We start from the raw sequence: 24,966 nt of genomic DNA, 5'->3' as shown, positions 1-24,966 counted from the left end.
TATTGTTTGTCCTTCCTCCGAACTGCTTTTGAATATCTCCATTTTAGAATACATTGCAACATTATGATTCCCAGAATTTTGACATGCCATTGATTAACTACTTGAAAGGAATTGGATAAATAATAATTTTTTTTAGTGTCACAAGTAGGCTTACATTAACACTGCAATTAAGTTACTGTGAAAATCCCCGAGTCACAACACTCCGAGCCTTTTCGGGTACATAGACGGAGAATTCAGAATGTCCAGTTCACTTAACAAGCACGTCTTTTGGACTGTGGGAGGAAATCGGAGCACCCGGAGGAAATCCACGCAGACACAGGGAGAACGTGCAGACTGCACAGACAGTGACCCAAGCGGCAATTGAACCCGGGACCCTGGCGCGGTGAAGCGACAGTGCTATCCACTGTGCTACCATGCCCCCCAAAGAGCAGGCACCACTGGGATTCGAACCCAGGATCGCCTGTTTACCAGACAGGCGCTTTAACCAACTAAGCCACGGCACAGCATTTTTGTTTGAGAGCAAGAGGTTAAAAAGAGAGAGGAATATTTAGTACTCTGCTGCAGTTTATGTAGGGCTGAGTAGGTTTTGAAAGAGGTTGGAAATTGTGTGCAGTACACCTAGGTTGTGTTGAATACTGGAGATAGGCTAAATTCTGAAAATGCTCCACAATTAACAAATTAGGATTATGCTATTGTACAAGCTGATAACCAACTCCCATAAAGGACAAGATGTTTGGATCGCTTTTAGATTTTGGGTGATCAATTACTTGCAAGAAAAGTATTGACACCAGACTTGAATTTGTAATACCCAGTAAGAATCAGAGAGCTGGGGCAAAATTTGTTCTGATGAGGGATGGGTAATATATCTACAAATTTCACATATGCCACACTTTCAAGACAAAACTTCATTAGTTAGTCATTGATGACATTTAAAACTGCAAACAAATTATCTTTAAGTAACTCTAACAAAGTGCAAGATTGGGCATCTATTTCTGAGGGGGAGGAAATCTTGATTTTCGCTCCCTTGTATGTTTGAAGGTCAATGAAACCTCAATGGAACAAAATATATTCATACATAATTGATTTATTTACAAGGCAAAAAGCAGTTGAGAAGAATAAGGTCCAGGATTTTCTTCACTGGCTGTGAGCAAGACAGATTTTGATGGTTAAATTAAGGGGGAACTGTCTTATACCTGTACTCTAGAAAGCCACTTGGTGAAGGATTGCACTGGAACCAATTCTTACCCAATCTAACGTTTGTTAACAGATTAAATATTACAAGCATGCACCTCAACTCAACTCAACTGTACCCAAGTTTCAGTGCAAGCCTTTTGTATATACCCAATTATTGCTCTCCATTTGCATTAAATTAAAGATGATTAATATGTTTATTAATTGTCTGCCTGCTACGTTTATTTGTTGTCTGCCTGCTTGTCTTGATGAGCTTCAGTTTCCTCTAGGAAGGTACTGGTGATGTCACTGGACTAGTAATCCAGGGAAATGCACTTAATCCCACCACAGCAGATAGTGATATTTAAATCCAATAAAATATACCGATCACCATTGTTGTAGAAACCAATCTGGTTTGCTAATGTCCTTTAAGGAAGGGAATCTGCCATCCTTACCTGGTCTGGCCTACATGTGACTCCAGATCCACAGCAATGTGGTTGACTGTTAAATAAATGTCCTAGAACGTTCAAGCGAACTTAGGGATGTGTAATAAATCACCCCATGGACTTCCAGTAGCGGCCACGGAGTGACATTTCATTCATTTCATTTTTTTTCAATGGTCGCACACGGGGCAGCTCGGGCTCGAAGGCGTTTGTTTGAACTCTTTTTACCTGAATTTGGGATAATTTTGACAGGAAAGTGTAGTTGAAGGTGTGGAGGAGAAGTTTCCCTGGACCACAGATCGGGGGGTGGGGGGGGAGTTGCCCCTTACATACTTTTTGCCCCCTACCAAACAACGACAAAGTCACCCAACCCGAAAACCCCGCTCACCATCCATTATCTTCCGATCTCTGCTTTTCCAGCTTCTCCGTCTCCCAGAAGAGGCCAATGACTTTATTAGAGATTATAAACTGGGGGAGAGCTGAATGTTGGGAGACGGAGAAGCTAGAAGTATGCAAGGGGCAACTCTTCTCTTTCAAACCCCCCCCAACCCGGCCGTCTGTGGTGTTTTTTGGGGGGTGACCTTTGGATTTGTCTTTGTGGGAGAGGATGGGGTCCATGGGGAACTGTTTGCACAGACCAGGAAGGGAAAGGGGGGGGGGGGGGGGGGAGTTGTGTAAATAGGTAGGAGGAGCCTTCAGACAGGAGCTGCCACGCTGGCAGGTAATGCTGGTGAACGGAAGTGAGGTGGGGGATGTGGCCGCGGGGATGGCTAAGGGGGAGGAGGGGGTGCGGAGAGAGAGCGACGTGGCAGTGTTGGAGACTGAGTGTGGTTATGCGCGGAGAAGGGGACCATCTTGGATGGGCCCGACTCAGTGCGGAATTAAAGGAGGTAGAATCGTAAGTAGATGACTGTGATGGTAGAGGGGAGTGTGAAGCATAACATGGAATGTATGGTGACTGAACGGTTCGGTGAAGAGGTCTCGGGTCTTTGCGCATTTGAGGAATTTGAAGACGGGGTCGTCTTTCTGCAGGAGATGCATCTCCGGGTGAAGGATCAGATCAGGTTGAGAAAGGGATGGGTGGGTCAGGTATTCCACTCCTGAGTTTGATTCAAAGTCGCTTTGGGGTTGGGGGGGCGGGGGGCGGCGTTGTGATAGTGAGCAAGGTGTTGGAGGGGATGTCGATGGTGCTAGTGAATGATTATGCACTGAATTGGGACGACGTGAGGTTTGTGATAGGGCTGCTAGGAATCATTCCGGTCTTGGGCAACTGCGTGCTGGAACCGAGGGTGGGTAGACCAAACCATAAGGCAATGGGAGGGTTGACTATGGCAAAGGACTTGGGTGGGTTTACGGAATGGATGGGAATGGTGGAACCGTAGAGGGTTAGGAACCCAGGGGAGAGGGAGTACACCTCCTCGCATGTGTACAAGGTATATTCTAGAATTGACTTTTTCATAGTGAGCCGAGCCGGAGTACGCGAGAATCATGATCTCCGATCATGCGCCGCACTGGCTGGAGGTTAGACTTGGCTCTAGACTTGGGTAGAAAATGGGAAGCCAGCTAGGAGTGCATTGGAAAAATTAAGTTGAGGTAAGAGGCATGGTTGAAGGTTTCAGGAGCAGATAAATGAAGTCGGTGGGGAGGCAGTGGCATATTGGTAATGTTACTGCACTAGCAGTCCAGAAGGCCAAGCGAATGCTCTGACAGCCTACGTCTAAATCTCACTGTGGGATCTGGTTGAATTTAAATTAACTACATCCAGAATTTAAAGCTTGCCTCTGTAATGGTTGCCAATGAACCATTGTTAATTGTTGTAACAACCCATTTAATGCCATTTTAGGGAATGAAACCTGCTGCCCTTACCTGGGCTGGTCGATATGTGAAGACGCTGATCATTAAATACACTCTGAAATGGCCAAGCAAGTAACTTGGTTGCATCAAACCACTATGAAGTCCAAAAGAAGTGAAATATACAGACCACCCAACATCAACACAGGCACTGAAAACAATTATGGCATACCAGCCATGTTGACCATAAAAAGCCATCCTTGCTAACATCTGAGGCATGTGCCAAAATTGGGAGAACTGTCCCACAGACTAGTCAAGCAACACCCTGACATAGTCATGCTTACAAAATAATACGTTAGATGTCCCAGACCTGACCGTCCCCAACCCTGAGTATGTCCTGTTCCACCAATAGGACAGACCCATCAGAGGCGACAGCAAGTGGTGTACAATGGGAGGGAGTTGCCTTGGACTTCTCAACATCAACTCTCTACCCCATCAAGGCTTATGGCATCAGGTCACTCATGATTCAGATTAACATATTTAATAATTTTATTTGGTCACAAGCAGAAGTTGGCTTACATTAATACTGCAATGAAGTTACAGTGAAAAGACCCTAATCGCCACATTCCGGCACATGTTCGGGTACACAGAGCTCCCCCATACTACCATCATGATAAATGGGATACATTGTGAACAGATCTAGCAGTTAAAAACAGGTCCTCTGTGGGCCATCAGCAACAGAATTGTGTTCAGCCATAATCAATTGAGTGTGCAAAAGGGTGGGCTAGGAGCAGCACCAGACATACCTAAAAATGAGGTATCACCTTTGTAAAGTTACATCACCTTTGTAAAGTTACAACACAGGACTGCTTGGATGCTATTTAATGCCCAAAAATCAGTGACCCATTTTGGGCGCGTATAATGGGGTCATTCTCGCTATCAAATGGGACTCGTGGGTTTTATTGGCAACGAACACACTGCTGAGGCCACACTTGCCTCACTTCCATTTTTAAATGCCGCCCCGATGTCTTGACACGCCCTCGGACATCTCACCACGGCCTCCGGAGCACCCCCCACCCCACCCCATCTCTTAAGGGCAGGGCACCCCTGGCATGGGCAATCTGACCGGAGTGCCTGAGTGGCAGTACCAAGGTGTCCAGGTGCTAGTGCGAGTGCCAGGGTTCCATCCTGCCAGAGCCCAACCACCCGGGGTCCTCCGATGGCCTAATAGCTCGAGCACAGTAGATTAGCACTGTTGCTTCACAGCGCCAGGGTTCCAGGTTCGATTCCCGACTTGGGTCATTGTCTGTATAGAGTCTGCACGTTCTCCCTGTGCCTGCGTGGGTTTCCTCCCACAAGTCCCAAAAGACGTGCTGTTAGGTACTTTGGACATTCTGAATTCTCGCTCTGTGTACCCGAACATGTGCCGGAATGTGACGACTAGGGTCTTTTCACCGTAACTTCATTGCAGTATTAATGTAAGCCTACTTCTACTTGTGACAATAAAAATAAAATTATTAAATACGTTAATCTAGATCATGAGATCTCGTTAAATCTCGCGAGGCTTTCCGAGCGTCGTAAACCTTGCGGGAGAGACTTCTCACGAGATTTAACAGCTTTGTTGCGTCACAAAATTGGGCGCGACAAAGCCGTTCGATCGTGCTCCAGATCGAAGCTCTATAGTCCTGTCACGTACGTCACAAATGATGGTGAACAATTAAACAAGTAACTGGAGGGGGAAGCTCTAGAATATCCCAATCCTCGATGACGGGGGAACCCAGCACATTGGTGCAAAAACCAAGGCTGAAACATTGAAGCCAGAAGTTCTGAGTGGACAATACATCTGTGCTTCCTCCTGAAGCCCAAGCATCACAGATGTCAATTTGATTCACTCGATATGATGTCAAAAATTCCTAAAGGCACTAGATAATGCAAAGGCTGTGGGCCCTGACAACATTCTGGCAATAACACCTGCTCCAAAACTAGCCACTGCTCTAAGCATGCTGTTCCAGTACTGTTACAAGGGGGTCTCACTCACTTAGCTAGACAGCTGGGTTGTGATGAAGAGCAAGGCCAGCAACGCGGGTTCAATTCCTGAACCGGCTGAACTTATTCATGAAGGTCCGCCTTCTCAACCTTTCCCCTCGCCTGAGGTGTTGTGACCCTCAGGTTAAATCACCATCAGTCAGCTCTCCCCCTCAAAAGGGGAAAGCAGCCTATGGTCATCTGGGACTATGGCGACTTTACCTTGCAACACTATAAAACTGGAAATTTGTGCGTCCTGTCCACAAAAAAACAGGACAAATCCAACCCAATCAATTACCGCCCCATCAGTCTACTCTTAATCATCAGCAAAGAAGTTATTGTTGATGATCAATCGGCACTTAACTCAGCAATAACCTGCTCAGGGCCACTCTGCTCCAGACCTCATTACAACTTTAGTCCCAACATGGACAAAGAGCTGAACCTCAAAGGTGATATGAGAGTGACTGCCTTGACATCAAGGTAGCATTTGACAGGGCGGCATGGTGGCAGCCGGCCCCGGGGCAATGTCCATGTGGAGTTTGCACATTCTCCCCGTGTTTGCGTGGATCTCATCCCCACAACCCAAAGATGTGCAGGGTAGGTCAATTGGCCATACTAAATTGACCCTTTGGAATAAAAAGGATTGGGTCCTCTAAATTTATTTGACAGACTGTGGCATCAAGGAGCCCAAGCAAAATTGGAGGCCATGGGAATCAAGGTGAGGTGAAAAGCTTTACACAGGTTGGATCCTACCCAGCGCAATGGAAGATGACTGGTTGTTAGAATTCCATCATCTCAATCCCAGGACACCACTGGAGGAGTTTTCAATGTTCTATGCTCAACCTCTTACTGATTCATCATCGACCTTCCCTCCCTCATAAGGTTCAGAGTGGGATTGTGCAACCATCAGTGACCAATATTCAGTATCATTTATGACTCCTCTGATGCTGAAGTGTCCATATGTAGCAGGTCCTGAACAACATTCAGGCGTGGGTGGATTGCGCAACAAGTGCCGGGCAATGACTATCTCCAACAAGAGGAACTCCAACTCCCCGTGACGATCAATGGCTTTGCCTTTACTGAACCCTCCCACCATCAACATCCTGGTTGTTACCATTAGCCAGATACTGAATTGGAGCAGTCATATGAATACTGTGATTACCAGGGAACGTCAGAGGCTGGGAATTCTGTGGAGAGTAACTTTACTCTTAATTCCCCAAAGCCTGTCGACCCAGTCTGCAAGGCACAAGTCAGGAGTGTGATGGAACATCTTCTACTTGCCTAGATGAGTGCATCTCCAGCAAAACTGAAGAAGCTCAACACCTTGCCGGGCAAAGCTGCCTGCTTTATTGGCATGCCATCCATCATCTTCACTCCCTCCACCGCCCAAGTCCAGTGGCCACAGGTGTACCATCTACACTGCAGCAACTCACGATGGCTCCTTCACCCGCAGCTTCCAAACCTGCAACCTCATCATCTAGAAGGGCAAAGGCAGCAGATGCATGGCAACACCACCACCTGCAAGTCCTCTTTCAAGCCACACACCATCTTGACTTTGAACAATATTGCCATTCCTTTACTGTCACTGGATCAAAATCCTGCAATTCCCTCCCTAACAGCACTGTGGGTGTACTTACACAGTCTGGACTGCAACAGTTTGCGATGGTGGCTCGCCACTATCTTCTTGAGGGCAGTTAGGCAATAAAGTGTTTGCCTAACCAGTCATGCTTACATTCATGCAATAATTTTTTGAATGCGTGGAGTCATGTGACGTTACAGAGCAGGAAAATGGGCCATTCTTATGATGGTGCAGTAGTGTCATCAGGAGCTTATCTTGAAGTTCAGTGTGACCTAAGATGTGAATAGCCTTAGTTGGCCTACGACAATTGCCAGTGAAAAGGCTTGAGCAGCTGGCCAAGGAATAGAGCGTGTGGCTGGGACAGATGGTAAATATTTAGTTGGAGGAATTTTCTGCTCATTGTCATGTGGCTTGACCAACATCCACAATCTGTGTTGATATGGTGTAGGGGTTGAGAGAGGTGGTGGTGACATAGCATGGGATGCCGTCAGTATGCATGTGAAAACTGACGCTGTGTTACCAGATGACGGTGCTAAATGACAGCATGTAAATGAGTAATTAGAGGGGCTGGAGTTGGATCTTTGAGGGAACAGCAGAGTTTACAGGGGGGAAGCAGAAAGAGAAGTTATTACTCATGATTTCCTGGCTGCTACTGAACAGACCAGATTGAAACCAGTCAATTGCAGTTCCACCCAGCCAGATGAGAGTGGAGAAGGATTGCAGGAGAATACTCTGGTCCACCATATTAAAGGCTGAAGACAAGTGGAGAAGTGAAGAGAGTGAGTGTTATCATAGCCGCATGCTATTTGTGAGTGAGTGCTGCTTTGCTACTAAGATATAGAGTAGTAGAAGGCCACATGGCCTCTTGAACCTGCTCTGCCATTCCGTAAGATTATGGCTGATCTGGTCTTGATCCTCAACTCCACTTTCCTGCTTGTTTCCCATAACCCGCGGACCAGGTGAAATGGCAACATTTCTCCCAATGGCTAACTGGCCTAGTGCACCTAGCATTCTGTCCCCCTACTTTCTTAAGTAGGTGTGTTATAGTTGCAGTTTTCCAATCCATTTGGGACCTTTCCAGAATCAGACCCATGGAACTGGTGTTCCATTAGTTTTCTTCACACTTTTTTTTTTCTCTGAGAAAATTATTCGCTCCTCCTTCCCTTTTGCCCCTGATTTTCTATTATTATTGGGAAGATTTGTTTAACATCTTTGTCTTTGTTTAGTATTATTAATTCCCCCAAACCCATCCTCTATGCCAGATTGTGTATGCCTTTTCTTTCAATTTGATAACATCCTTAACTTGGTTAGCCATGAATGTTTCTTCTTCTCAAGGAATCTTTCTTTCTCAAGGAAATGTTGAGAACTATTAAATGTCTCCTTAAATGTCTGCCATTGTCTTAACCTTGTAATCTATTTTTGCAGCCAACTCTGTCTTCATACCTTTGTAATTGCTTTTATTTAAGTTTAAGACATCATTTGCACACCCACATTTCTCCCCCTCAAACTGGATGTGAAATTAACCATGTTCTGAGTATTTTTTAAGAGATGATTAATTAATCCTGCCCATCGAGTCTGTACCAACCCTCTGAAAGAGTACTCCTCCCAGCTCACTACCCTGTCCCATAACCACTTAACCAAACCATATTTTTTTGGACACTAAGGGGCATTTTAGCATAGCTAATCTACCTAACCTGCACATCTTTAGACCGTGGGAGGAAGCCAGAGCACCCGGAGGAAACCCATGCAAACACTGGAGAACGTACAAACGTTATGGGTTAGCACTGCTGAATCACAGCGCCAGGGATCCGGGTTAGCATTGCTGTCTCACAGCGCCAGGGACCCAGGTTAGCACTGCTGCCTCAGTGCCAGGGACCCAGGTTAGCACTGCTGCCTCACAGCGCCATGGACTACGGTTAGCACTGCTGGCTCACAGCGCCAGGGACCCGGATTAACACTGCTGTCTTACAGTGCCAGGGACTAGGTTAGCACTGCTGTCTCTCAGTGCCAGGGACCCAGGTTAGCACTGCTGCCACACAGTGCCAGGGACCCGGATGAACACCGTTGTCTCACAGTGCCAGGGACCCAGGTTAGCACTGCTGTTTCACAGAGCAAGAGACCCGGGTTAACACAGCTGCCTCAGTGCCAGGGACCCAGGTTAGCACTGCTGCCTCACAGCGCCATGGGCTGCGGTTAGCACTGCTGGCTCACAGCGCCAGGGACCCGGATTAACACTGCTGTCTCACAGTGCCAGGGACTAGGTTAGCACTGCTGTCTCACAGTGCCAGGGACCCAGGTTAGCACTGCTGCCACACAGTGCCAGGGACCCGGGTTAACACTGCTGCCTCACAATGCCAGGGACCTAGGTTAACACTGGGTGGCCAAGGTGATTATGAAGGCATATGGCATGCTTGCCTTCATCAGCCGAGGAATTGAGCACAGGAGTTGGGAAATCATATAAAACCTTGGTTGGGATGCATTTGGAGTATTGTGTGCAGTTCTGGTCACCACATTATCAAAAGGATGTGGAAGCTTTGGAGAGAGTGCAAAGAAGGTTCACCAGGATGTTTCCTGGTCTTGAGGGTGTTGGCTATGTGGAGAGGTTGAATAAGCTAGGATTGTTTTCACTGGAAAGACGGAGGCTAAAGGGAGACCTGAAAGAGGTCTACAAAATTATGAGAGGCATAGACAGGGTGGATTGTTAGAGGCTTTTTCTAAGGGTGGAAGTATTAATTACAAAGGGGCACATGTTGAAGGTGAGAGGGGGAAAGTTTAAGGGAGAGTGTGGGATAAGTTTTTCACGCAGAGAGTGGTGGGTGCCTGGACGCTCTGCCAGAGGATTTGTAGAAGCCGGTACATTAGCAAGAGGCATTTGAATGGGTACATGAATAGGGAGGAAATAGAGGGATACAGACCGAGTTAGGGCATCATGATCGGCACAGGCTTTGAGGACCGAAGAGGCTGTTCCTGTGCTGTACTTATCTTTGTTCTTTGTTACGCAGCCAGTCAGCCAAGGCCGGAATTGAACCCGGCTCTCTGGCACTGTGAGGCAGCAGTGTTAACCACTATGCCACCCACTTGACAATGTAGTTACTGTTGGGGAGCTTGAAGACCACTCTCTATGATTTATTTCCCTTCCTATTTCTTATCTCCACACGAACTCATGCTACATCTTGATTTTAGCCAATATTATTTCTCACTACTGCGCTAATCGTATCCTTGATTAACATAGTAACCCCACTTTCTTTTCTTTTCTGCCTATCCGTTTGAAATGTCAAGTATTCCTGTCAATTCCAAGCCTTGATCACCTTTCAATCACGCCTCTGTAATGGCTGTCAGATCATACCCTTCTATTTATATCTATGTCAGCAGTTCACTTATTATGGATGCTGTGCGCATTCCGAAAAAGAGCCTTTAATTTTGTCAGTTTGCCATTTTTCCTACTCTAGTCCTATTTGCTGATGCACACTTATGTTTGTACACCCTGCCCTTTGCTGGCACATTTTGGTTATCATTATCCATATTGCAAACTGCACTATTGCTATGTCCTTTCTCTTTAATTTCCTAAACTTCCCCTCATCTGAACCCTCCCCACCCCTCCCAACCAGTTTAGTGTCAAGCCCAGTCTTAAGGCTTGTTACTCAATTCAACAGGACAATAGTCCCAGCATAGTTGAAGGTAGAATGACTTCCTGTCATTCTACCTTCCTCAAAGCTGATTGGAGGATGTCAGTCATTGACTTGCAGGAAAGATGAGCATTGATTTCAAAGAATCATAGAATCACTCCAGTGCAGAAGGAGGCCAATCAGACCATCGAGTCTGCACCAAACCTGCACCCTACCTAGGCCCACACCTGCACCCTATCCCTGTAACCCCACATAACCTTTTTGGACATCATGGGGCAATTTACGATTTTCCAATCCACTTAACCTGCACATCTTTGGATGTGGGAGAAAACCGGAGCACCCGGAAGAAACCCAGGCAGATGGGGGGGGCGTGCAAACTCCACACAGACCGATTTGGGAGGCAACAACATGTTCAAGGACTGTGGAGTGGAAGGAAGTATAGATGATGGAGTGGTGCTTTGCAAGGAAGGAAGGATTTCTTTTAATGAAAGGTCAGATGACAGGAAATTTGAAGAATACATGACTACCAACGAGAGAGAGAACGGTTAACAATGTCAACTAACGTGCAAGAAAAAAATTGAAGTTCTGTAGTCAATTTAGTAGAAATAAGACTGAAGCAGCAGGAAGTGGGCCTTGTAGACAAAAGAAACTGAGGGAATGAGGAGAGACAAGGGAAAAACAATTCATAAGAGTATTCATACAAACGCTACAATGCAGAAGGAGGCCAATTGACCCATCGAGTGCACTGGCCCCCTAACGGAGCACCCTACCTAGGCTCACCCCTCCACCCTATCCCTGTAACCCCATCTAATCTTTTGGACACTACGTGGCAATTTAACATGGCCTATCCACCTAAACTGTACATCTTTGGACTGTGGGAGTAAACCGGAGCACCCGGAGGTCACCCACGCAGAGGCGGGGAGAAAGTGCAAACTCCACCCAACAGTCACCCGAGGCCGGAATCGAACCCGGGTCCCTGGCGCTGAGGCAGTAATGCTAACCACCGTGCTACAGTACTAGAGAGGCGAATGGCGGCTAGGCACCTGCAAAGGCAAGTCGATAACGAAGTGGGAGTGTGAAGTGTGGTAAAATGGTGGAGGTGTTGAGTGGCATAAGAGGCTTGGCGGAGTGCAAGAGGGATCCAAGGACAACAGGGGAGGGGTTAACGCATGGAGGAGTGAAGTGGCCTGGTGTCCTGGGTGTGGTGGGAACAGTCAGAGCAGTCAAAGTAAAAACAATGAGGGGCCTAAAGGTATTGTCAGTACTGTCCATGTGTGGGTCCATCTCAGGATGTTGGCTTAGTCCTTACCGGCCTATTGAGTCCATCTACAACTACAATTATCCCCGCTGAGAGGGATGTTGGACGTTGTCCTTCATCTTGCCCAGAAGGGATGACCAGCAGAGCTTGCAAGTTCAGCATTGCCTTAGAGTGGCAAGCAAATCAAAGGACACGATCAGGAACATTCAATAAGAAATAAACGCAAAAAGACACATTGTTTCTTGAACAGTCAAGAAATGTTCAACTCCCGTGCAACCATCCATGCGTGCCAATCAAGCTAGTCCCACCAAATAACAGTTCATAAGAGTATTCATCAGAATATAGAGTATTACAGATTTAAAAAGTGAAATCAGTAATGTGAAATACCTGTAAGTGAAATCCTTTGTGCCATTGATATGTCATACATTAAGGCAGTGGAGATGGGCAAGAAAGTTGATGAAGAAGCATCCATGAGGTTTGTCCAGGAGGCTAGTTTATGCCCATGTGCCTGGTCCTGAAAAACGTCCCTCAGCGTGTGAATGCACACAGCACTGGCATTTAAAATTTTAATTGTAATTGCGTGGGAACAAACTAAAAGCAGGAGAGCAGAAGTTGCGCCCACTTCATGTTCCGCTGTCAGGAATGATGCACCAAGGACAAAATTCTGCCTATTATGTATAGTTCAGGAATAATCAGTATGCATTAAATTACAACTTTTAGTGGTAGTCATGTAGTCATTATTTTACTGGACTTTAGATACCGTGGCTAATTAAGAGAATAGGAGTTCACATTTATTGCAGTTTATGAGTTCAACTCCAGTTTTTAAAAATAAATCTGGAAATAAAAGGCCAGAAGTAGAAGAAGTTTCCTCAAAGCTGTGTCAGAAAAACCCAACTGGTTCACTAATTCCTTCAGGGAATTACCTGATCTGATCAACAGCTGATTCCAGCCCCACACCAACATGGTAGTCTCTGAACAGCCCTCTGAAGTGGCTTAGCATGCTATTCAGTTGTATCAGTTATTGCCCACCCTTCTCAAAGTCAACAAGCTGGGCAATAACTGGCAGGCTCGTCCTCAATCACTTCTTGCGTATTAACTTTTAAAAGTTGGGCGCTAATCATTGAATCTGATTTTGTGGTGGGGTACCAGATCTGGTACCGAGATTTCCCATTGTGTATCCATGGAAATTTAGATAGTCTTGGGTTTGATCCCGAGTCTCAGCCAACAGTTGCACTTGGTGTCCTTGAAATGTGATAGCCAGCTTGGGTTGCCATTCCTCATCACTATTTGGAAGTCCTTGCTAGAGATCTATGCACATAGGAGTCTGTGGAAGATGGGCTTAGGCTTAAGAACAAAGAACAAAAAAAAGTACAGCACAGAAACAGGCTCTTCGGTTCTCCAATCTGTGCCGACCATGCTGCCCGTCTAAACTAAAATCTTCTGCACTTCCGGGGTCCGTATCCCTCTATTCCCATCATATGTATTTGTCAAGATGTCCCTTAAACGTCACTATCGTCCCTGCTTCCACCACCTCCTCCGGCAGCGAGTTCCAGGCACCCACTACCTTCTGTTTAAAACAACTTGCCTCGTACATCTCTAAACGTTGCCCCTCGCACCTTAAACCTATGCCTCCTAGTAATTGACCCCTCTACCCTGGGAAAAAGCCTCTGACTATCCACTCTGTCTATGCCCCTCATAATTTTGTAGACCTCTATCAGGTCACCCCTCAACCTCCGTTGTTCCAGTGAGAACAAACTGAGTTTATTAAACCTCTCTTCATCGCTAATGCCCTCCATACCAGGCAACATTCTGGTAAATCTCTTCTGCACCCTCTCTAAAGCCTCCACATCTTTCTGGTAGTGTGGTGACCAGAATTGAACACTATACTCCAAGTGTGGCCTAACTAAGGTTCTATACAGCTGCAACATAACTTGCCAATTTTTATACTCCGTGCCCCAGCCAATGAAGGCAAGCATGCCGTATGCCTTCTTGACTACCTTCTCCACCTCTGTTGCCCCTTTCAGTGGCCTGTGGACCTGTACACCTAGATCTCTCTGACTGTCAATACTCTTGAGGGTTCTACCATTCACTGTATATTCCCCACCTACATTAGACCTTCCAAAATGCATTACCTCACATTTGTCCGGATTAAACTCCATCTGCCATCTCTCCGCCCAAGTCTCCAAATGATCTAAATCCTGCTGTACCCTCTGACAGTCCTCATCGCTAGCCGCAATTCCACCAATCTTTGTGTCGTCCGCAAACTTACTAATCAGACCAGTTACATTTTCCTCCAAATCTTTTATATATACTACGAACAGCAAAGGTCCCAGCACTGATCCCTGTGGAACACCACTCGTCACAGCCCTCCAATCAGAAAAGCACCCTTCACTTCCGGTTGCGGCTATGCGGAGCTAAGTCGGACGTTCGGCAGCTTCCGCTAAAAACGGACTTTTGGGCTTTTTTTAGTGCCCGTAACAGCGCTTGTTCGACGTTTCCCGGTGTGGGAAGCGGACAGCAACATTCCCCCGATAGTGTATGGATTGGACCAGGAGTGGGGCGATTTATTAAAAAAAAAAAAAAAAGTGGCATTGAAGCAAAGAAAGGTGCAAGGGAGGAGGACCAAGATGGCGGCGGGCAGAGACCATGCAGTGTGGAGGCAGTGGGCGCAAGAGCAGCAGGAGCTTCTCCAGCGCTGTTTTAAGGAACTGAAAGCAGAGCTGCTGGAGCCGATGAGGCTTCAATTGGTAAGCTGCTGGAGACCCAGACGGCCCAAGGGGCGGCGATCCGGGAGGTCTCGGAGAACGAGGACGAGATCCTGAGCCTGGCGGTGAAGGTGGAGGCGCTCCACAAGAAATGGCAGGCGAGGTTCGAGGAGGTGGAGAACCGGTTGAGGCGGAAGGACCTGCGGATCCTGGGTCTCCCGGAGGGGCTGGAGGCATCGGATGTGGGGTCCTACGTGGTCACCATGCTAAATTTGCTGTTGGGAGCGGGGGCCTTTCAGGGGCCCTTGCAGCTGGAGGGGGCCCACCGAGTGCTGGCGAGGAGGCGCAAGCCCAGCGAGCCGCCGCGGGCGGTGCTGATGAGGTTCCACCGGTTTGCTGATCGGGAGTGTGTGTTAAGGTGGACCAAGAAGGAGCGGAGCAGCGGGTGGGAGAACGCGGAGGTCCGGATCTACCAGGATTGGAGCGCGGAATTGGCGAAGAAGAGGGCCGGTTACAACCGGGCGAAGGCAGTGCTGCACAGGAAGGGGGCGAAGTTCGGTATGCTGCAGTCAGCGCATCTGTGGATCACCTATAAGGACCGACACCATTATTTCGAGTCCCCGGAGGAGGCGTGGGCCTTTGTTCAGGCCGAAAAACTGGACTCGGACTAAGGGTCGGGGACGAGGGGTCACGGTGGTGGGATGGCTTGGGATTGTTGTGTTGTGTTTCGAGGGGGGGGTTCTTTGTTTGTCGGGGGTTGATTGGTCATTGTTATGATTAGGTCCGCCGGGTGGACTTGTTGGAAGGGGGTTAGGTAAACTGCTTGGGGGGTTGATGGTCGGTAGGGGAGATGGGGCCCCGCGGGGGGGGGGGGGGGAGAAAGAGAGAGAGGCCTCAGTTGGGGGTAGTGGGACCGGGCCTGGAAAGGGAGCTGCGCCAGAGGAGGCGGGGCGGGGCGAGTGGACAGCTGACTTATGGGAGTGCAGTGGGTGAGCAATGCAGCTAGGGGGTACCTTGCTTGGGGGTAGGGGTGGTGGGTTGCTGCTGGAATGGCCAATGGGGAGCTGGAGTTGGTAGAGGAGGTTGGGGCAGGGGTCTGCCTCTGTGGGGAAGGGGTCGTGTGGGGGGCACGGGCATGTGGATGGCCGAGGAAGGTCTATGGCTAGTCGGCGGGGGAAGGGGGTGAGTAGCACCCTGATCCGGCTGATAACCTGGAATTTAAGGGGACTGAATGGGCCGGTGAAGCGGGCCCGGGTGTTCGCGCACCTGAAGGAGCTGAAGGCGGATGTGGCCATGCTTCAGGAGACGCACCTCAGGGTGGCGGATCAGGTCAGGTTGAGAAAGGGGTGGGTAGGGCAGGTGTTTCATTCGGGTTTGGATGCAAAAAATCGGGGGGTGGCGATCTTGGTGGGGAAGAGAGTGTCGTTCGAGGCGTCGAGCATTGTGGCAGACAATGGCGATAGGTATGTGATGGTAAGTGGCAAGCTGCAGGGGGAGCGGGTGGTGTTGGTCAATGTATATGCCCCGAATTGGGACGATGCAGGGTTCATGCGGTGTATGCTGGGCCGGATTCTGGACCTGGAGACGGGAGGCCTGATAATGGGGGGGGGGGGGGGATTTCAACACGGTGTTGGACCCGGCATTGGATCGCCCTAGGTCTAGGACGGGCAGGAGGCCGGCGGCGGCCAAGGTGCTGAGGGGGTTCATGGACCAGATGGGAGGAGTGGACCCATGGAGGTTTGCGAGGCCGGGGGCCAGGGAATTCTCATTCTTCTCCCATGTCCACAAGGCCAAAAGATTGACTTTTTTTGTCATGAGCAGGGCGCTGATTCCGAGCGTGGAGGATACGGAGTGCTCGGTGATAGCCATTTCTGATCATGCTCCGCACTGGGTGGACCTCGAGTTGGGGGAGGAGAGGGACCAGCGCCCGCTGTGGCGCTTAGAGGTTGGGTTGCTGGCAGATGAGGTGGTGAGCGGGTGGGTCCGGGGGTGTATAGCGAGGTACCTGGAGACTAATGACAATGGGGAGGTGCAAGCAGGGGTGGTCTGGGAGGCGCTGAAGGCGATGGTCAGAGGAGAGCTGATCGCCATTAGGGCGCACAAGGAGAGGGGGGAGTGGAGAGCGAGGGAGAGGTTGGTGGGGGAGATGGTGAGGGTGGACAGGAGGTACACGGAGGCCCCGGAGGAGGGATTGCTTAGGGAGCGGCGTAGCCTCCAGGCTGAGTTCGATTTGTTGACCACCAGGAAGGCGGGGGTGCAGTGGAGGAAGGCGCAGGGGGCGGTATATGAATACGGAGAAAAGGCGAGCCGGATGCTGGCACACCAGCTTCGGAAGCGAGAGGCAGCTAGGGAGATCGGGGGAGTTAGGGATGGAGGAGGGAGCACGGTGCGAAGTGCGGTGGGTATCAATGGGGTCTTCAGGGACTTCTACGAGGAACTGTACTGGTCCGAGCCCCCACTGGAAGAGGGAGGGATGGGTCGCTTCCTGGACCGGCTGGGGTTTCCAAGGGTGGGGAAGGGGCAGGTGGCGGGGTTGGGGGCGCCGGTTGGGTTGGGTGTGTTGGTCAAAGGCATAGGGAACATGCAGGCGGGGAAGGCACCGGGGCCGGATGGGTTCCCGGTTGAATTTTACAAGAAGTCTTCGGACCTGCTGGGCCCGCTGTTGATAAGGACCTTCAGCGAGGCAAGGGAAGGGGTGGCTCTGCCCCTGACGATGTCTAGAGCTCTGATTTCCCTGATCCTGAAGCAGGACAAGGATCCCCTGCAGTGTGGGTCATATAGGCTGATCTCACTCCTAAATGTAGATGCAAAGTTGCTGGCAAAGATTTTGGCCATGAGGATAGAGGACTGTGTGTCGCAGGTCATACACGAGGATCAGACGGGGTTCGTGAAAGGGAGGCAGTTGAATAGTAATGTATGGAGGCTCTTGAATGTTATAATCATGCCGGCGATGGAAGGGGAGGTGGAGATAGTGGCGGCGATGGATGCGGAGAAGGCCTTTGATAGGGTGGAATGGGGGTACCTGTGGGAGGTGTTGAAAAGATTTGGGTTCGGGGAGGGATTCGTCAGGTGGGTGAGGCTGCTATATGAGGCCCCGGTGGCAAGTGTGGCCACGAACAGAAGGAGGTCAGAATATTTCCGGCTACACCGGGGGACGAGGCAGGGGTCCCCCCTGCTCTTTGCGCTGGCGATTGAACCCTTGGCCATGGCGTTGAGGGAGTCAAGGAACTGGAGGGGGCTGGTGCGGGGTGGGGAGGAGCATCGGGTGTCGCTTTATGCGGATGATTTGTTGCTCTATGTGGCAGACCCGGTGGGGGGAATGCCGGAGGTGATGAGGATCCTTAGGGAGTTTAGAGATTTCTCCGGGTACAAGCTCAATATGGGGAAGAGCGAGTTGTTCGTTGTTCACCCAGGGGACCAGGAGAGGGGGATTGGTGAGCTCCCACTAAAAAGGGCGGAGAGGAGTTTCAGGTACCTGGGAGTCCAGGTGGCTAGGAGCTGGGGGGCCCTACATAAGCTTAACTTCACAAAGCTGGTGGAGCAGATGGAGAAGGAGTTTAAGAGGTGGGACGTGCTGCCACTCTCCCTGGCGGGTAGGGTGCAGTCAATTAAAATGACGGTGCTCCCGAGGTTTTTGCTCCTGTTCCAATGCCTCCCCGTCCTGATCCCTAAGGCCTTCTTCTGGCTGGTTAACAGGAGCATTATGGGTATGTGTGGGCACAGAAGACCCCGAGGGTGAGAAGGGTGTTCCTGGAGCGGTGCAGGGATAGGGGGGGAGGGGGGTTGGCGCTGCCTAACCTCTGTGGGTATTATTGGGCCGCCAACGTGGCGATGGTGCGTAAGTGGGTGATGGAGGGGGATGAGGCGGCATGGAATAGGCTGGAAATGGCTTCCTGTGTGGGCACGAACCTGGAGGCTCTGGTGACTGCTCCGCTGACGTTTCCTCCAACGAGGTATACCACGAGCCCGGTGGTGGCGGCTACCCTCAAAATTTGGGGGCAATGGAGACGTCACAGGGGGAGGTGGGGGCCTCGGTGTGGTCCCCGATTCGGGGGAACCACCGGTTCGTCCCGGGGAAGATGGACGGAGGGTTCCTGAGCTGGCACAGGGCAGGTATTAAAAGGATGGGGGGCCTGTTTGTGGACGGGAAGTTCGCGAGGCTGGCTGAGCTGGAGGAGAAGATTGGGCTCCCCCTGGGGAACACCTTCAGATATATGCAGGTAAGGGAGTTTGTTCGGCGGCAGGTGGTGGAGTTCCCGCTGCTGCCACCACGCAGGGTCCAGGACAGGGTGCTGTCGGGGGTGTGGGTTGGAGAGGGGAGGATCTCTGCAACATATCAGGTGATGCAGGAGGAGGAGGAGGCCTCGGTGGAGGAGCTAAAGGGTAAGTGGGAGGAGGAGTTGGGTGAGGAGATTGACAAGGGGACGTGTACGGATGCCCTGGGGAGAGTGAACTCTTGCGCGAGGCTCAGCCTCATACAATTTAAGGTGCTGCATAAGGCTCACATGACCGGGGCAAGGATAAGCCAGTTCTTTGGGTGCAAGGACAGGTGTGTTAGGTGCTATGGGAGCCCAGCAAACCACACCCACATTTTCTGGGCGTGCCCAGCGCTGGAGGACTTTTGGAAGGGTGTAGCGAGGACGGTGTCGAGGGTGGTAGGTTCCAGGGTCAAGCCGGGCTGGGGGCTCGCAATATTTGGGGTGGCAGAGGAGCCGGGAGTGCAGGAGGCGAAAGAGGCCGTTATTCTGGCCTTTGCGTCCCTGGTAGCCCGGCAAAGGATTCTTCTTCAGTGGAAGGATGCGAGGCCCCCAAGCGTGGAATCCTGGATCAACGATATGGCGGGGTTTATTAAATTGGAGAGGGTGAAATTTGCCTTTAGGGGATCGGTGCAAGAGTTCTTCAGGCGGTGGCAACCGTTCCTAGACTTCCTGGCAGAACGTTAGAAGATGGTCAGCAGCACCATCAACCCCGGGGGGCGGTTTGGTTTGTTTTTCTTGAGGGGGCGTGTATATTTGCCTTTGTGTTGATGAAGGCTGTTAATTTATTATTTATGTATGGGGGGGGGGGATTGTTCTTTTCTTTCTGTATTTTGTGGAAAAAAAATTTTTTTTAAAAGAAAAGCACCCTTCCATTGCTACTCTCTGCCTTCTATGACCTAGGCAGTTCTGTATCTACCTTGCCAGCTCACCCCTGATCCCGTGTGACTTCACCTTTTGTTCCAGTCTACCATGAGGGACCTTGTCAAAGGCCTTACTGAAGTCCATATAGACAACATCCACTGCCCTGCCTGCATCAATCATCTTTGTGACCTCCTCGAAAAACTCTATCAAAAACTCCTCGAAAAACTCTTGACTAATGCGGTCTTGCAATTGAATAACTGGTGGACATTTTGAATTCTGGCTGCTTGTGAAGAAGTGACTCATGCCTAAGACGCCGTACTCCTTAATAGAGACTAAGGGCAGAATCCTCCCATGGTGCCAAGGGAGAATTCGGCAGTTATCCGAAAATTGGTTTCACGCCAGCAAGTATTTCCAATGGAGTCTTCCGCTGGTGCTTGCCATAGTGGACAGGGAAACTGACCGGCATGAAACTGATTTTCATCCCTCTAATGGTTGCAAATGAAGGCCTGTCGGGAATCTTTCCCCGCCTCCACTCCCAATTCCAAGGCGCCAGCAGGAAAACACGCCGGTCCACAATATGGCGTGCAGAGATCGAGAGTAATCTGAACAATCCCGGGAATTCCTCCGGTGTTCGGGATGGAGGTTGCAAAAAATGCTGGACTCCAGAACACCGTGGCAGTGGTTGGGGGGAGCAACTACAACTTCCAGAAGAGGAGATACATCTTCTTCTGCTAGAATATGCTGCCAGGACCTTCGAGCCCACTAACTGACAGGTGGACAGATCAGCTGCTGGCCTGCCAGGTTACTTGGTTCCAGGCCCAGAATCTGGCCCAGAATCCTGCCATTTAGGCCAGCGGGAATGGCATTGCTGTCCTTCGCTCTTAGTCTTAAAATGGGAGAATTCCCCCATTGTCTTTGACTTAGCTTAGAATAATGGTTCTCAATCCTTCATCTGAAGACCACTTGGGAAGGGCAAAACACCCCAAGGAGCACATACTCATCAGACCCCACCTGCTTTCATTTGCCATTGCAAAAAATCTCATTAGTGTTAACGGGAAGCATGGTGTGCTTTTAATGAGACACCAATGAGGTGGTGTCTGGTTCCAAGTTGGAGAGCTCAAGTCTCCAGTTGGGCTTCACATTTCTTCTTTGTTCTTATCCCCACAAGTGTTGAAAATCTGACTTCTCAGTTGTCTGTTGTAACAGTTGTTGGGGCTGGTTTAGCACAGTGGGCTAAATAGCTGGCTTGTAATGCAGAACAAGGCCAGCCGCGCGGGTTCAATTCCCGTACCGGCCTCCCTGAACAGATGCTGGAATGTGGCGACTAGGGGCATTTCCTAGGAACTTCATTGAAGCCTACTTGTGGCAATAAGTGATTATTATTATAACATCTTACTTATAAGCATGAGCAACAATGTAGTTTTATAACATCTCATGCTGTGCACATGGAGCCAGTCTGGTTGTGTGACATCACTCCAAGAGGGTTGAGAGTTCTGCCCATTTCTTTCCTGTGGGCTTGATGGGTCCATGACTTGCATTTTGGACCAGCCTGCGGCCACCTGGAGAAAGAGCTTTAAAGTGAGTTTCCGTAAATCCAAGTGCCCATGCACCAATGAGATTCCATCTTGGTATGAGCTTGCTACTGACCTGATCGACCCAGAGGCCATTTGAATCAATTCATAGCAGCTGATTGCTGATATTGATTTTATGCTATGTCTCACTTTTGCAGAATAGTGATGCCTTCCAAAATACCAGTTACCTATTACAAGTATAGGACCTCAGAATCACCAAATTCTGCAGAACTGACCATAACTCCACTCATTTCCCCCTCCATCTTGCTTCAAAAATATATTCAAACACTCGGTGGAATAAAAGAATTTCTTAAATTGGTGTTAGCAGAATTTATAATAACACTGGAATGGAGTACTTGAGAGACCTATAAAATCAGTTTATATAGTCAACCTATGAAGCCATATTTTTCCTTGTGTTTACAGTTTTTACTTTTAGCATCAGAAAACAGGAGAAAAGAATTTGAGCCTTTAAAAGGATAAAGTTTCAGAGATAATCAGCAAAAAGAAAATTTGAACCTCATTAGACTCCTTCTGGTACTTAATCGAATCCCTACAATGCAGAAGGAGGCCACCCAGCTCATCGGGCCTGCATCGACTCTTGCAAGGAGCACCCTATGGAGGCCCCCACTCTATCCCACCCCCATTACCCCACTCAACCTATGGGGCACAAAGGGGCAATTTAGCATGGCCAAGGCACTTAACCTGCACATCTTTGGACTGTGAGAGGAAACCGGAGCACCCGCAGGAGAGACACGGGGAGAAAGTGCAAACTCCACAAAATCACCCGAGGAATTGAACCCGGGTCCCTGGCTCTGTGAGGCAGCAGTGCTAACCACTGTGCCACCGTGCCGTTCCTTGAGCAGGGATTGTTAAGTAGATAGCAAATGTGTAATTAATGAAGAGATGAGCCATTTGTACTTTCAGGCTTTGGCATGAACCATATGACCTCTAATTTCATGAGCCAAAGAGTTGGCTGCAATCCCAGCATCCCGTGAGACTTTCTATTTTATGGGGTCCAATTTTGCCTCCTCGTGTACTCTTTTATGCTATTTTATACAATCCTGCCCATCGTAATCTATAATCTTTCATTATCAGTTATTTTATACCGTCTCATCTTAACCATACACTCCACATCTTGCCGTACCATCTGTGGGAAAAGGGACAAACTTAAACTTTTATTGGGGGCTTTCGACCATGTAAAGTGAGATTTCACAACGCCATTATCTTTTATTAATTTGTTAATGAGATGTGAGCGTCGTTGAGGGCATTTAAGAATTAACACATTGCTGTGGATCTGGAATCACTTGTAGGCCAGACTAGGTAAGGATGAGATTTTGTTCCCTCAAGAACATTAGTGAACCAGATGATGTACTGACTGTTGGGTTTTGCGGAGTGCGCAAATTGATCTATTGATGTTGCAAAGCCTATATCATGATACATAGAAAATAGAAGCAGGAGGAGGCCTTTCGGCCCTTCAAGCCTGCTCCCCCATTCATTATGATCATGGCTGATCATCAAGTTCAGTACCCTGATTTCTCTCCCCCCACCCCCCAATGTTCTCTCATTTTGCAATCCACTCAGAGCATTGAGAAATTTTTATTTTTGAGGGTGAGCGGCAGTCAAAAATTGTTTTAACTAATCCACCTTTCTCTGGAACAATCCGGAAATTAATTGATGGAAATTTGTAAAAAGTCGATGTTAAAGATCATTGTCCATTCTGTACCTTCTGCCCACATTAGGTTAAACACCTAATTAATAAGGGGATCAGGGGTTATCGGGAGCAGGCAGGAGAATGGGGATGAGAAAATATCAGCCATGATTGAATGGCGGAGTAGACTCAATGGGCCGAGTGGCTTAATTCTGCTCCTATGTCTTATGGTCTTATGAAGATGTGTAACAGTATTCCCTCTGCAGAATTTCAGCACCCTTGAGCTTTTAATCTCTTGTAGAGGGAGCCTACATCAATATAATGTTTTGATTGTCTTAATTTTGAATAGATGCTAGAACTGTTCTAGAGAAATTCTAGCCTTTTCTTTCACACTTAGAGAGGAAATCTCTTCGATCATAGAATTTACAAAGCAGAAGGAGGCCATTCGGCCCATCAAGCCGCCTTGGCACGAGCACCCCACCTAAGTCCACACCTCCACCCTATCCCCGTAACTCAGTAACCCCACCTAATGCTTTTGGACCCTAGAGCAATTTAGCATGGACAGTCCATCTAACCTGCACATCTTTGGACTATGGGAGGAAACCGGAGCACCTGGAGGAAACCCACGCAGACACGGGGCAAACATGCAGACTCCGCACAGACAGTGACCCAAGCCGGGAATCGAACCTGGGACCCTGGAGCTGTGAAGCAACTGTGCTAACCACTGTGCTGCCGTGCTGCCCATATCTTCTATAACTGCAAGTTGTGGGTTAGAAGGCACTCACCACAGTACATCTAAATATGTGGAACCATCTCTGCAACCTTGTTCTGATGCTCAATGCTGTTTTCTAGCAGGCTTCAATAAACACCTGCCTGAAGCGCATTTTGCATTGATGATTGAGACAGTGTTAGCAGGAACTAATACCAGGCTTAACTCTTGATTATCGTAAAAAAACATCTGGTTCATTAATGTCCTTTAGGGGAGGAAATCTGCCATCTTTACCTGGTCTGGCCTACATGTGACTCCAGACCCACAGCAATGTGGTTGATTCTCCAAAGCCCCCTCAAGGACAATATGGATAGGCAATAAATGCTGCATAGCCAGCGACGCCCATGTCTCATGTACAAATTTTGTTTAAAACCGTTTCTAATCTGTTACATTTCCTGGGCTGTTGTGATGAATTTCCAGACAAGCATTTCTGGAATCTTTTAATGAACAGTATTTACAAATAGAAACTTTAAAAATAAAGTTACTGCAGTTTTATGAAATCTCCAGTGAAAACTATGACCTCAGGACAAGAATGTTCACATGGTGCCAAATGCCTGGTGGTTTTGGAAGGCTGAGTGTCCGCCCACTAACATTTTTCATTTACAACAGATTCTTTTTTAAAAAAAATATATTTATTAAAGTTTTTTAACACAATTTTTCTCCCTTACAAACAATAACCCCACCCCCCCCTCGTAACAAAAAAAACGAGAAATCGCGCAGAGCAAGATATATACATGGCAAAATGATATATTTACACAGCTTTGTACACTGGCCCTCACCCGTACGTGCCAGTTTCCCCAACCCTTCATGTTATCTCTTGCTCATCCACCCTCCCAGGCAGTCCCCCATTCCCGCCCCCCAAGGTTGCTGCTGCTGACCGACCTTCCTCTAACGCTCCGCGAGATAGTCTAGGAACGGTTGCCACCGCCTGTAGAACCCCTGCACAGACCCTCTCAAGGCGAACTTAATCCTCTCCAACTTTATGAACCCAGCCATATCATTTATCCAGGCTGGGGGGCTCCGCCTCCTTCCACATTAGCAAGATCCTTCGCTGGGCTACTAGGGATGCAAAGGCCAGAATGCCGGCCTCTTTCGCCTCCTGCACTCCCGGTTCGTCCACTACTCCAAATATAGCTAGCCCTCAGCTTGGCTTGACCCGGACTTTCACCACCTGAGATATTGCTCCCGCCACTCCTCTCCAGAACCCCTCCAGTGCCGGGCATGACCAAAACATATGGACATGGTTCGCCAGGCTCCCTGA

General features: G+C 48.9%; 1 protein-coding gene and 1 non-coding gene across 8 annotated transcripts in view; one reads left to right on the top strand and one right to left on the bottom strand.

The window, feature by feature from the left end:
* The window catches only part of LOC140425483 (uncharacterized), a 169,922-nt gene that overhangs the window by 99,086 nt on the left and 45,870 nt on the right, over positions 1 to 24,966 (top strand). The gene's annotated exons all lie outside the window — the stretch shown is intronic.
* On the bottom strand, positions 430 to 503 carry trnat-ggu (transfer RNA threonine (anticodon GGU)). Its single transcript has one exon. It is a non-coding gene; the product is annotated as a tRNA-Thr (tRNA).

This window comes from Scyliorhinus torazame, chromosome 6, assembly GCF_047496885.1.
Source record: "Scyliorhinus torazame isolate Kashiwa2021f chromosome 6, sScyTor2.1, whole genome shotgun sequence".
Classification (NCBI taxonomy): domain Eukaryota; kingdom Metazoa; phylum Chordata; class Chondrichthyes; order Carcharhiniformes; family Scyliorhinidae; genus Scyliorhinus; species Scyliorhinus torazame.
The sequence above is the reverse complement of the archived record's forward strand: the minus strand, read 5'-3'. Positions and strand labels throughout refer to the sequence as shown.